Source organism: Aquarana catesbeiana, linkage group LG02 (assembly GCF_042186555.1).
Source record: "Aquarana catesbeiana isolate 2022-GZ linkage group LG02, ASM4218655v1, whole genome shotgun sequence".
NCBI lineage: Eukaryota > Metazoa > Chordata > Amphibia > Anura > Ranidae > Aquarana > Aquarana catesbeiana.
Window position 1 is genome coordinate 702163449 of NC_133325.1, and position 13134 is coordinate 702176582.

A 13134-nucleotide genomic window follows, 5' to 3' on the forward strand; every position below is an offset into this window, starting at 1 on the left:
CACATTACTATAACGCACAGTACTTTATGTAGTGTGTTGTGAGGCCACTTATTTATAATGGCAATCCAATGTACCATTACCAGTAGGTAGCGCCCACCCTGCAGGGCACCACAACAAACATGCCATGTGTTGGGTTGTGCTACTTTAATAAAATTGTGCAGGGACTTTTTTGTTCCTTGCAATGCATTGGCAGCTCATGGGAATGTAGGCCACACCTCTCCCTCCCCGAATACCAACAGTGTTAATTTCTAATAAATAAAGACACTCAATGCCAAAGCTTGGTATATAATTGGCTGCGGCACGTTTATTGGTCTCATATTTAAAAAAATTAAAATCCATCTAATCATTTTTTATTAATACATACATTTTTTAACTTGTAAATAATAAGTACAAAACAGTTTAGTCTTCAGGACTCGAGCAATATTGCATATCAATAAATACAAGTCCCCTCTTTAAATGTAAAGTGTGACCAACCACATAATGTGCCTGCAACAAGGGGTTTGGGGGGGTGGGGTGCATTTGCTGACTTCTGCCAACAGTGGAATATTCCTGCAGGGGCCGCCTTATTTAGAGAGCCCCCTTTCTAGAACACTCCAGCTGATCATATGACCCTCTGGGAACTTCCCCCAGCGGTCATGTGGCATTCCGGGAAATTCCCCAATGTTGCATGACCCCGTTTTTCCTGCCTAATGCCCTGTACACACGATAGGATTTTTCAACAAGAAATGTTGGATGTGAGCTTGTTGTCGGAAAGTCCGACTGTGTGTATGCTCCATAGATCCGTAGCTGTAAGTCGACTCTTTAAGACGCTGTAGCAGGCGTGTGCATTCTGTCAGGGGAGAGATCGTTGTTCCTACTAAGTAGGTACAACAATCGCTCTCCTCCTCTAGTCAGCCACATTCCCCCTACAGTTAGAAACACACATAGGGAACACAGTTAACCCCTTTTAATTATTTATTATAGCAAAAAGTTCAAAATATTGTGGTTTTTTTTTTAAATTTCGCTCTTTTTTTGTTTAAAGCGCAAAAAATAAAAACCGCAGAGGTGATCAAATACCACCAAAAGAAAGCTCTATTTGTGGGGAAAAAAAGAACATACATTTTACGACCGCGTAATTGTCAGTTAAAGCGACGCAGTGCAATATCGCAAAAAATGGCCTGGTCAGGAAGGGGGCAAATCCTTCCGGGGCTGAAGTGGTTAACAAGTCGGATAGAAGTCACCTTGAAGTAGTACAAGAACCTTTTCTAAAGTCGGAGCGACTTCAGTAGTGCTAATTAAGACAGCTCTCATTGACTAACATGGGATTTCACATGTCACACAACTTGGAGTCTCACAAGTCAGATCCCAAGTCACAGCAGTGTGAATCGAGCCTAAAGTGTAGGTTCACCTTCAGCAAGATTTATCTAAAAGCCCCCTATCAAAAATAGTACATTCAAGCGCTTCTCCTGTTTTAAATGGTGCATGTCCTCCCATTACACATACAGCTGTTGGAGGGTCTTTCCACAATATCAGCTGGCCCCTCAGTGAGAAAAGGAGAGAGCGCACTGCACATGCATGTAGTATGAACGGCTCACAGCGTTCAGCTGGTGCAGGTGAGTGCGCACTGCTACAGTCACAGTTTGAACAGCCCAGAATGGCCACTAGGGAGTGCAGCAGGACAGGGGGGATTGGGGGGCCAGTGGTTTTGTGGAGAGACCCTGCCAACAACTGCATGTGTAATGGGAGGACATGCACTGTTTAAAACAGGCAGATTCAGTTTTTAAGAAAATCTTGCTAAAGATGAGCAAACACTTTAACCGCTTCAGCCCCAGAAGATTTTAGCCCCTTCCTGACCAGAGCACTTTTTGGGATTCGGCACTGCGTCGCTTTAACTGACAATTGCGTGGTTGTGCGACATTTTACCCAAACAAAATTGACGTCCTTTTTTCCCCACCAATAGAGCTTTCTTTTGGTGGTATTTGATCACCACTGCGGTTTTTATTTTTTGCGCTATAAACAAAAAAAGAGCGGCGATTTTGAAAAAAAACGCAATATTTTTTACTTTTTGCTATAATAAATATCCCCCAAAAATATATAAAAAAACTATTTTTTTCCTTAGTTTAGGCCGATATGTATTCTTCTACATATTTTTGGTAAAAAAAAATCGCAATAAGCGTATATTGATTGGTTTGCGCAAAAGTTATCACATCTATAAAATAGGGCATAGTTTTATGGCATTTTTATTATTATTATTTTTTTTACTAGTAATGGCAGCGATCTGTGATTTTTATCACGACATGATGGCGGACGCGTCTGACAATTTTGACACATTTTTGGGACCATTGGCATTTTTACAGCCATCAGTGCTATGAAAATGCATTGATTACTGTAAAAATGTCACTGGCAGTGAAGGGGTTAACCATTAGGGGGCAATCAAGGGGTTAATGTGTTCCCTATTGTGTGTTATAACTGAAGGGGGGAGGGGACTGTGCAAAGGAGATGACAGATCGCTGTTCATACTCTGTATGAACAGACGATCTGTCTGTTCTCCCCTCAGAGAACTGGAAACTGTGTGTTTACACACACAGATCCTGGTTCTCCGTGTGCCCTGAGCGATCGCGCACGTGCCCCCTAGTGGCCACAGGGCGAAGCAAAATTACATAACGTTGTTTCGCCCATCCGTGCCATTCTACCACAGTACAACTGCGGCGGATGGTCAGCAAGTGGTTAAAGTCTAATTTAACTTTCAGCTTAAATCAACCAAGTACATTTCAGATGCATCAAAACTGAAGGTGTTGATACTCTTATGCCCTGTACACACGATCGGATTTTCCGACGGGAAATGTTGGCGGTAAGTCTGACCGTGTGTATGCTCCATTGACTTTTTGTTGTCGGACTTTCCTCCAACAAATGTTGGCTAGCATGCTCTCAAATTTTCTGTCAATAAATGTGTGTTGTTGGACTTTCGATCCTGTGTACACAAGTCAGTCGGACAAAAGACCAAAGTACAAAGTACTCAGAAGCAGAAGCGATCGGTCTTGTAAACTAGCATTCGTAATGGAGAATTAACATTCGTGACGTGGCAAATTATGAAATCTCCAAATGCAGCACACAATTCTCTTCTTCTTTAATGGGATAATAATGAAGCTGCTTTTCTGGTGATACTGAGGGAGTTATTGCTAACAAATTTTCAAATTTTTATTTGTGCAAGTTACCACAACACCATTATCCGGTAGTTTTTAAGAACAAAGATACATATATGTTGGTGTCCCTTGTAAATTTTACATTGTATTTTTTAAAATGTAACTGCCTACTCCCAAACTGTCATTTAAAGTAAAACACATAGCCAAGTATTATTCTCCACAATTTTTTTATTGTGCATTAAAAAAACAAAACAAATAAAATTAGACATGCTATCTGCCAATAGAACTTAACCAAAAAGTGCATTCTATGCATCCAAAAATATAGAAAATATACCAAATCAAATCATTATTCAGCCAAAAAAATAATGTCAAAGCAATAACTCCCAGGCCAATAATAAATAACAAGTTATCACCTCCGATTCCGCAACTTGGCTGGTTGACGAACAGCCATTCAGAAATGGACTGATAAGCATGAATCAACGCTCACCAAACTTCTACTAACATGAAATTAGCAGAAGGAGCCCAAAGTGTGGCGCTAAAGAGCTGAAAAACTACGTTGTACGTCTAGTACGTCACTACGTTCGTAATTGTTGGCCAACATTTGTGTGACCATGTGTATGTAAGACAAGTTTGAGCCAACAACCTTCGAAAAAAGTTCCACGGTTTTGTTGTCGGAAAGTCTGATCGTGTGTATAGTTCGTTATCTTTAGAAATCAGCCACAGTTACTGCCAATGTGCTGACACAAAGATTGGCATGTTGGACCTACAGGCAGGGGACAGGCTTTCCTTATCAGGATGTAGCTGCTTTCCAAAGAAAACAAACTGTAGGACATCATTCACCTTTTTGTATTGATGCACTATAATGGATTTAATGGATTTAAACTGAAAGCTGAGCTAATGTCACCTTCCCAATAAATTCCAATGCATTCTGCAAAAATGGAAAATAATTTTAAATGTTAATTCTGCAAAAATTTCAAGAAATCGGAAACTCTAAATTTCCCTTATTACTAAGAGCCCTTGCACACTGGGGCGGGGGGCGGCGTCGGCGGTAAAACGCCGCTATTATTAGCGGCGTTTTACCGTCGGTATGCGGCCGCTAGCGGGGCGGTTTTACCCCCCGCTAGCGGCCGAGAAAGGGTTAAATACCACCGCAAAGCGCCTCTGCAGAGGCGCATTGCCGGCGGTATAGCCGCACCGTCCCATTGATTTCAATGGGCAGGAGCGGTAAAGGAGCGGTATACACACCGCTCCTTCACCGCTCCGAAGATGCTGCTGACAGGACTTTTTTTACCGTCCTGCCAGTGCATCGCTCCAGTGTGCAAGCCCTCGGGGCTTGCACACTGGGATGACAGCAGCGGCACTTTCGGGGCGGTTTGCAGGCGCTATTATTAGCGCAATAGCGCCTGCAAACCGCCCCAGTGTGCAAGGGCTCTAATTAACAGTAGCATTCCCTGGAAACACCCGAAGTCAGTCTTAAATAGAGAAGTAGAGAATGGGAGTTTTTAGGTGCACATTAATCAGGTTATAAACAAATATATAAAAAGACCATTTTTATTTTATGTAAATATCATTAAAAGTCACATGTTATTAAAACCAACATGAACAATTTCATACAGTTGTGGTACAAAAGTTTCGGCACTACGTGTTTCGCCAGGACTGTGGCTTCTTCATAAGACTTTATAAGACTTTATGTACAGTATCACTATAGGTGAATAAGAAAATATTATTACTATTAGGTCATCTGATGAAAAGTATCTCACCCCAGATGTGAACATGACTCCAAAGAACTAGTAGAAATCCACAAGCAGATAGACCAGCAAGGTATCAGTGTGTCATAGAGAGGATAAGCCCCCTAATGGAACCTGCAAGAATATGAGACCAATTCTAATTGAACATAAGGGAAATAAGTCCAATAGAAGTTTGTATTCGAGATTTAGTTTTTTAGGGTTTATAAGCTAATCATGCACTATAGATCCATAGGGGTTATTTACAAAAGGCAAATCCACTTTGCACTACAAGTGCACTTGCAGTGCAGTCGCTGTAAATCTGAGGGTTAGATCTGAAATGAGTGGAAGCTCTGCTGATTTTATCATCCAATCATGTGCAAGCTAAAATGCTGTTTTTATTTTCCTTGCATGTTCCCCTCAGATCTACAGTGACTGCACTTCCAAGTGCACTTGTAGTGCAAAGTGGATTTGCCTTTCGTAAATAACCCCCTAGGATTCACTCTTACATACACCAATATAGTCCAGATAAGGCAAGGCAGATCCGACATGCAAGTAATGCATGAAAATAAAAAATGTCTTCTTTATATACTTGTTTCTAAACTGATTAACCACTTGCTGACCAGCCGTCATCGTTATATGGTGGCAGGTCAGCTCTCCTGCCCAAAAAATTATCGTAGCTATACGGCGGCTCGCACAGGCGCAATAGCAGGCATGCGCCGCAGGCAGCGCACGCTCGTGCCCTCTGCATGCTGCGGGAGCGTAGAAGTCCCTAAATGTATCCAATAGTTTGTAGACATGATAAGTTTTGCACAAACCAATCAATATACGCCTATTGTGATTTTTTACCAAAAATATGTAGAAGAAAATATATCGGCCTAAACTGATGAAAAAAAAGTGTTTTTTTTTAAATTTTTTTTGAATATGTATTATAGCAACAAAAAAAAATTGTCACTCTTTGTTTATAGCGCAAAAAAAATGGTGATCAGATACCACCAAAAGAAATCTCTATTTGTGGAAAAAAAAAGGGTACAGCGCCACACGACCACGCAATTGTCAGTTAAAGTGACGCAGTGCCGTATCGCAAAAAATGGCCTGCTTATTAAGGTGGCAAATCCTTCCGGGGGCTGAAGTGGTTAATATGCACTGAAAAACTCCCATTCTCTACTTCTCTATTTAAAATGTTTCCAGAATTTGGGGAGGTGGTGCATCTAGGTAAAGACCTGGTATCCTTGGGAAACTTATTTACCTGAAGTCAGTCATTTACAGTGTTCATTTTGGCAGCAAATTACGATTTAGTTTTAGTCCTAGTCTTTTGACTAAAATGCCATTTTAGTTTAAGTTGCATTGTAGTCATCTGCAATGTTTTCGTTTTAGTCATATTTAGTCGACTAAAATCTCCAGTACATTTTAGTTTACTAAAATCGAATAGGTTTAGTTAAATTGTAATGCAATATTTAAGCATTTCTCTGCAATTTCCAAACTCATTATATACTCCTGGAGTGAAAAAAATCTAATGTTATGTTATTATGTATGGTATTAAGGTTTGAACAAATTTAGCCACTGTGGATGGTCTGAGCAGGCCTGTAATGCTGCACACTGTGCACAGTGCTCTGAACAGTGGTCTGAGGAGGTCTGTAATGCACACAGTGCTCTGGACAGTGGCCTGAGGAGGCCTGTATTGCATAATTGCCTGTTATTGAATAATTATGAGCTGGAAGCTTCTTGTTTCAGCAATTAGTTTTACTTTCATGGATAAATACATCACATGCCTTTTATCATACAACAGGAAAAGAACACAAACAATTGCATACTTAGATACAGAGGGTACTTCCTCTCATATCATAGAATACGTCAACTAAAAGCTATAATACTACAGCACCACCTGCTGGCATAAATAGGTATAATGTGTGTATATATATATATATATATATAGATATATATATATATATCTATAGATATATAGATCTATATATCTATCTATATATATATAGATATATATATCTATATATATATAGATCTATATATCTTTAGATATATATATATATAAAATCAGTTTATAAGCAACTTTGCTGTTGTAGTTTTCCAACACCCCTTCTCAACAGCATGTGCTTTGTCAAATTATATTCAGCTTCTTCTGGAAATAATTATGATGTTCCTTCAACAAAGGCTTGGTGAGTGCATAAGCAGTCATCTCCTCTGTAGGGAAAAATTTAATGTCAATAACACCTTGCTCTTGATTGTCCCTCAGTAGGTGATACTTGACGTCAATGTGTTTGGTTCTAGGATTGACCCTTTCTGATTGCGTAAGCTTTATACACCTTGGTTGTCTTCAAAAATGGGAATTGGTTTGGACATGTCTATCCCAATGTCCACAAAAAGTTGACAAATCCATATTGCTTCTTTACATGCGTGTGCTGCTGCAATGTACTCTGCTTCAGTTGAAGATAGAGCGACAGTTGCTTGCTTTCAATTAGACCAACTTATGGTTCCTTCCCCATACTGGAAGATGAATCCACTTGTGGATTTGCGGTCTCTCAGTCTCCGGCCCAATTAGCATCCACATATCCGACCAATTTTGGATGTGATGTTGCTGGTAACCGTAACTTCAGCTGAATTGTTCCACTGAGGTATTGTATCACTCTTTTTTACTGCGTTCCAGTCATGCTGACAGGGAGCTGAAACTTTCCTGCATAGTATGCCCACTGCTGCGGCTATGTCTGCTCTTGTCATGGTGGCAACATATAGCAGCTTACTGATTGCTCTGCGATACGTGTCATCGTTGGGTAGCAAGTTTTCTGTTTCATTGCTCTTTTAATAGCCTGGTTCCATAGGACTTTTCACTTCCTTTTGCATCTTTCATATGGAATTGTTCCAAGATTTTGTAGATTTCCTGAGATTGGTTAAGAAGATAACTTCCATCTTCTCTCTCTATTTGAATTCCCAGATAGTAGCTAATGTTCCCAAGCTCTTTGATTTAAAAATTTTCTTTCAGCTTGTGAACCATCTGATTATAATCCCCTTCTTGGTCAAAACAGGTTATAATGTCATCAACATAGATAAGGATGTACAGTCAAACCTTGGTTTGAGAGTAACTTGGTTTGAGAGCGTTTTGCAAGACAAGCAACATTTTTTAATACATTTTAACTTGATATACAAGCGATTTCTTGATATACAAGTAATGCCATGTCACAAATGAGTATAAAAGAGAAGAGAGGTCCCGCTAAGGGTAGCAATATGGTTACATTTAATGAAGGTACAACATTTAGCAGCACACATGGTTGATGATTAAAACAGGCACATCTAAGTATGCAGGCATCCGGGGTAATAGACCATCCTAGACCACATAGATCATCCTCCACACCGCCATCGACGTCATCCCTTCCATGCTGCGCTCCACGAGCACTTCAAGCCTCGCTTTCAGGGCAGTCTTCTCGGTCACGACTGACAGCAGTGAGAGCCAGCGGTGCGGAGGATGGTCTATGTGGACAGCTTTACCCTAGATGCCTGCATACTTAGATGTGCCTGTTTTAATCATCAACCATGTGAGTTTTTAAATGTTGCACCTTCATTAAATGTAATCATATTGCTACACTTAGAGGTGCCTCTCTTCTCTTTTATACTCTGTCGCTCCTGCTGGATTTTTCTTTTAATCCCCTTGCGGAGGCTTCCATTTGTGGATGGACATATTATGGTTACACAACCTATCACATTGCTATAATCTTTTTATATGGTCTATAAACTGAAGGACTTATGAATTAATGTTTGTAGTACGAATCACCTGAGTTTCTTTTATTTCTTATGTGGAAATTTGCTTTGATATACAAGTGCTTTGGATTACAAGCATGTTTCCGGAAAAAAATTATGTTCACAATCCAAGGTTTTACTGTATATCCACTTCAGCCCCGGAAGAATTTACCCCCTTCCTGACCGGGCCATTTTTTGCGATACGGCACTGCGTCGCTTTAACTGACAATTGCGCAGTCGTGCGACGTGGTACCCAAACAAAATTTATGTCCTTTTCACCCACAAATAGAGCTTTTTTTTGGTGGTATTTGATCACCTCTGCGGTTTTTATGTTTTGTGCTATAAACAAAAAAAGATCAACAATTTTGAAAAAAACACAATATTTTTTACTTTTTGCTATAATAAATATCCCATTTTTTAAAACTAATTTCTTTGTCAGTTTAGGCCGATATGTATTCTTCTACATATTTTTGGTGAAAAATATCGCAATAAGCGTATATTGATTGGTTTGCGCAAAAGTTATAGTGTCTACAAAATAGGGGATAGATTTATGGCATTTTTATTATTATTACTTTTTTTACTAGTAATGGCGGCAATCGGCAATTTTTATTTTTTGGGACCATTGACATTTATACAGCGATCAGAGCTAAAAATAGCCACTGATTACTGTATAAATGTCACTGGCAGGGAAGGAGTTAACACTAGGGGGCAATCAAGGGGTTAAATGTGTTCCCTCAGTGTGTTCTAACTATAGGGGGATGGGACTGCCTGAGGGAGGAGATCGATCGTTGTTCCTATATACTAGCAACACACAATCTGTCTCCTCTCCCCTGCCAGAACGGGGATGTGTGTATGTGCGTTTATAAGCAACTTTGCTGTTGTACTTTTCCAACACTTGAATGGGGCCTTATAGTCTCTATTTATTGGGCCACCAGAGCAGCAGGAATTACTCTGCAGATACTAACATTCTCAAGGTGGGTATTTGAATAAATATGGGCACACATCCCATATTTCAGACCTGTCATTAGTCTGACCTGTCATTAGTCTGTTCAGGCACTGTGCAATTTTTACTGAATTTTACTGAAATTTTTACTGGGTTCTGCTTTCACTCATTCCACTGCACGTCACTTTACATTTCCACACAAATTGCTTAAAATGTGTTCTACAGTATTATGTGATGCTTCTGCTTTACATTACTGATGAACTTCCTTATAAGTCACTACAGGAATGATTTATGTCTGCCATGAAATGTATAGAACAGATAGCAGAAGGAGATCAGAATGGAGACATATTTTCTACATTGGACATTCTTATTAATTTCTAAGAAAAAAAACATTTATCCTGTTTATCTGCCTGTCTACCAGTGAATATTGTGCTATGGTTAATATTATGTGCCAAAAATTGTCATGGAAACACAAGATGAAAAATATAAATTTCTCTGTAAATTATTTTTCTCTGTATGCAGTACAGTTTTAGGTGCTTGTCTACAAGGGGTCTGAAATGTCACCTATATATTCCTTCTAAATACAAATTAATACAGTATATTTTATTCGTTTAAATCATTTTTTTATTTTTATGTAAACACCACACTGTGCCATAAATTGTGCTACTTATTAAGGTATGACATATCTCCTTTCAAGATGCCCAGGCATGGTATATTTTTACATAGTTACTTTAGTCTAGCCTTGACCAATGTAATTATGTATGTGCCATACCTGGCCGATGCCCCGGAAGTAGGCACCACCACTACTCCAATGATCTCCACTTGCCTTAGGATCCAATGGCTCGCTGATACATTACAAATACAGAAGGACAGCCGCTCAGCATGGGCGCCATTCAGAGAATGCATTTTCAGAATAAATGCAATGCGTTCTCTTATTGAACATGGTGAAAAGGCAGGACAGAGACATCACACTCTTCACTGTCTACTTCAGTAATTTATAGTTTCCAGAGGCATCAATCAGGTATGGTATATCCATAGTTACATTGGTCCAAGCTGGAACAATGTACAGTATCTCAGAAAAGTGAGTAAACCCCTCACATTTTTTGTGAATATTTTATTATATCTTTTCATGTGACAACACTGAAGAAAATGTAAAGTAGTAAGTGTACAGCTTGTATAACAGTGTAAACTTGCTGTCCCCTCAAAATAACTCAACACACAGCCATTAATGTCTAAACCGCTGGCAACAAAAGTGAGTACACCCCTAAGTGAAAATGTCCAAATTGGGCCCAATCAGCCATTTTCCCTTCCCGGTGTCATGTGACTCATTAGTGTTACAACGTCTCAGGTGTGAATGGGGAGCAGGTGTGTTAAATTTGGTGTTATCGCTCTCACTCTCTCATACTGGTCACAGGAAGTTCAACATGTCACCTCTTGGCAAAAAACTCTCTGAGGATCTGAAAAAAAGAATTGTTGCTCTACATAAAGATGGCCTAGGCTATAAGAGGATTGCCAAGACCCTGAAACTGAGCTGCAGCACGGTGGCCAAGACCATACAGCGGTTTAACAGGACAGGTTCCACTCAGAACAGGCCTCACCATGGTCAACCAAAGAAGATGAGTGCACGTGCTCAGCGTCATATCCAGAGGTTGTCTTTGGGAAATAGACGTATGAGTGCTGCCAGCATTGTTGCAGAGGTTGAAGGGGAGGGGTCAGCCTGTCAGTGCTCTGACCATATGCCACATACTGCATCAAATTGGTCTGAACGGCTGTCATCCCAGAAGGAAGCCTCTTCTAAAGATGATGCACAAGAAAGCCTGCAAACAGTTTGCTGAAGATAAGCAGACTAAGGGCATGGATTAGAGAAGGGGATTTGTTGCGCTAAACTTAAAAGAATACAAATTATAAATAGCTGCTAACACACTATTATTGGATGCAATAATATGAAAATAGGGGGTAAGAGGTGTAGCACTCAAATAATAAACAAGAAGTTCATCATAAACATACAAATTCTGATAAATAAATAAGTTAAATAGTCCATCAAAAAATTCAGCAGTCCATCAGAAATATTCAGAAACTGAAGAGAAAGAGACATCACCAACACCCAATATAACTGACTCTTACCGCCAGTACTTTGGATATACACAGTATGAGGATGTATAGTTGAAATAATAGTGCTAAAATCTTGTGAGCCACAAATGGGTTAATGCCTCCAATGTGAATAAATGAACCTAATTCAGCTGCACACACTAACCACGTTCCATACCGTGTATATGCCAAAATAAAATAAATATATGTGCATGCGCTAAAGGCTATAAATACGTGAACAAAGAATATAATAAATCTATACAATATTGAAAATTACAAACAGTGTCAAACGCCTGTGAAGAAAGTGACTAAAATCCACAATTGAATATATGAATAAATGGTAACAAGCAACATGCAAAAAAAAAAAAATGTGAGAAAGAAAAGAAAAAAATCCTTTAAATAATTAACAAAAATATATAAGTGCTACTTGATAAATAAAGTGTCCGAAACCAATTCATACAAATGAATACGTAAACTGTTGGCGCTATATAAATACTGTATAATAATAATAATAATAATATATCTCAGTCCAAACCATTCACAAGAGTATATAAATCAAAGTGCACAATAGTGTCCAAACAAATAGCAGGCATTCCTCATGCTTGTATTTATGAAAAAGTGCTAAATATTCCTCATGCTCTTCTTAAGAGATGTGCACGTTATGGCATGCTGCATAGGATGTATAGTTGGTCAGATCCACGCTTCATACGGTTCACTTCGTTACACAGGTCCCTCTCACACTGACCGCCCAGGTGTAATCAGCCCAATCTCAGTTAACACTTGACTAAGCAGAATGCTCCCAAAGGTATAGCATGGCGGCCACATATGTAGAAAATGGAAGAAACACTCTCATTGCACAGACATCCGATAAAGGGGTCAATTTATTGATATAAAACAGTATATAAAACTCACATGTATTGAATGAGGTACAAGCAATCGGAAAGCATCCAGCGCTTCCTACCAACAAGATGACGGCCACTCCCCCGTCCACAACGCTCCGTCACGCGTCCCTTGTGCAGTGCCACCCATCAGTGCCACCTATCAGTGCCACCTATCAATGCCTTTCAGTGCTACCCATCAGTGTCACCCATCAGTGCCACTTCTCAGTGCCACCTCATTAGTGCCACCTTATCAGTGCAGCCGCATCAGAGCACATTAATGAAGGAGAAAAATTACCTGTTTTCAAAATTTTATAACAAACTATGAAACTTTTTTTTCAATATTTTCTGGCTTTTTTGTTTTTTTAGCAAAAAATAAAAAACCCAGCAGTGATTAAATACTACCAAAAGAAAGCTGTGAAAAAAATATAAAAATTTAATTTGGGTACAGTGTTGCATGACCGTGCAATTGTCATTCAAAGTGTGACAGTGCACAGTAGGCAAGTGGTTAAAATAATCACATGTTGTTGCTTTGCAGTCTGAAATGAAGAAAGACGTGGTTTTTGTTTTACCCAGCTGTATTTAAAAAAAAATAAAAAACTGAATCACTGAGTTGGAAAAAGGATCACCCC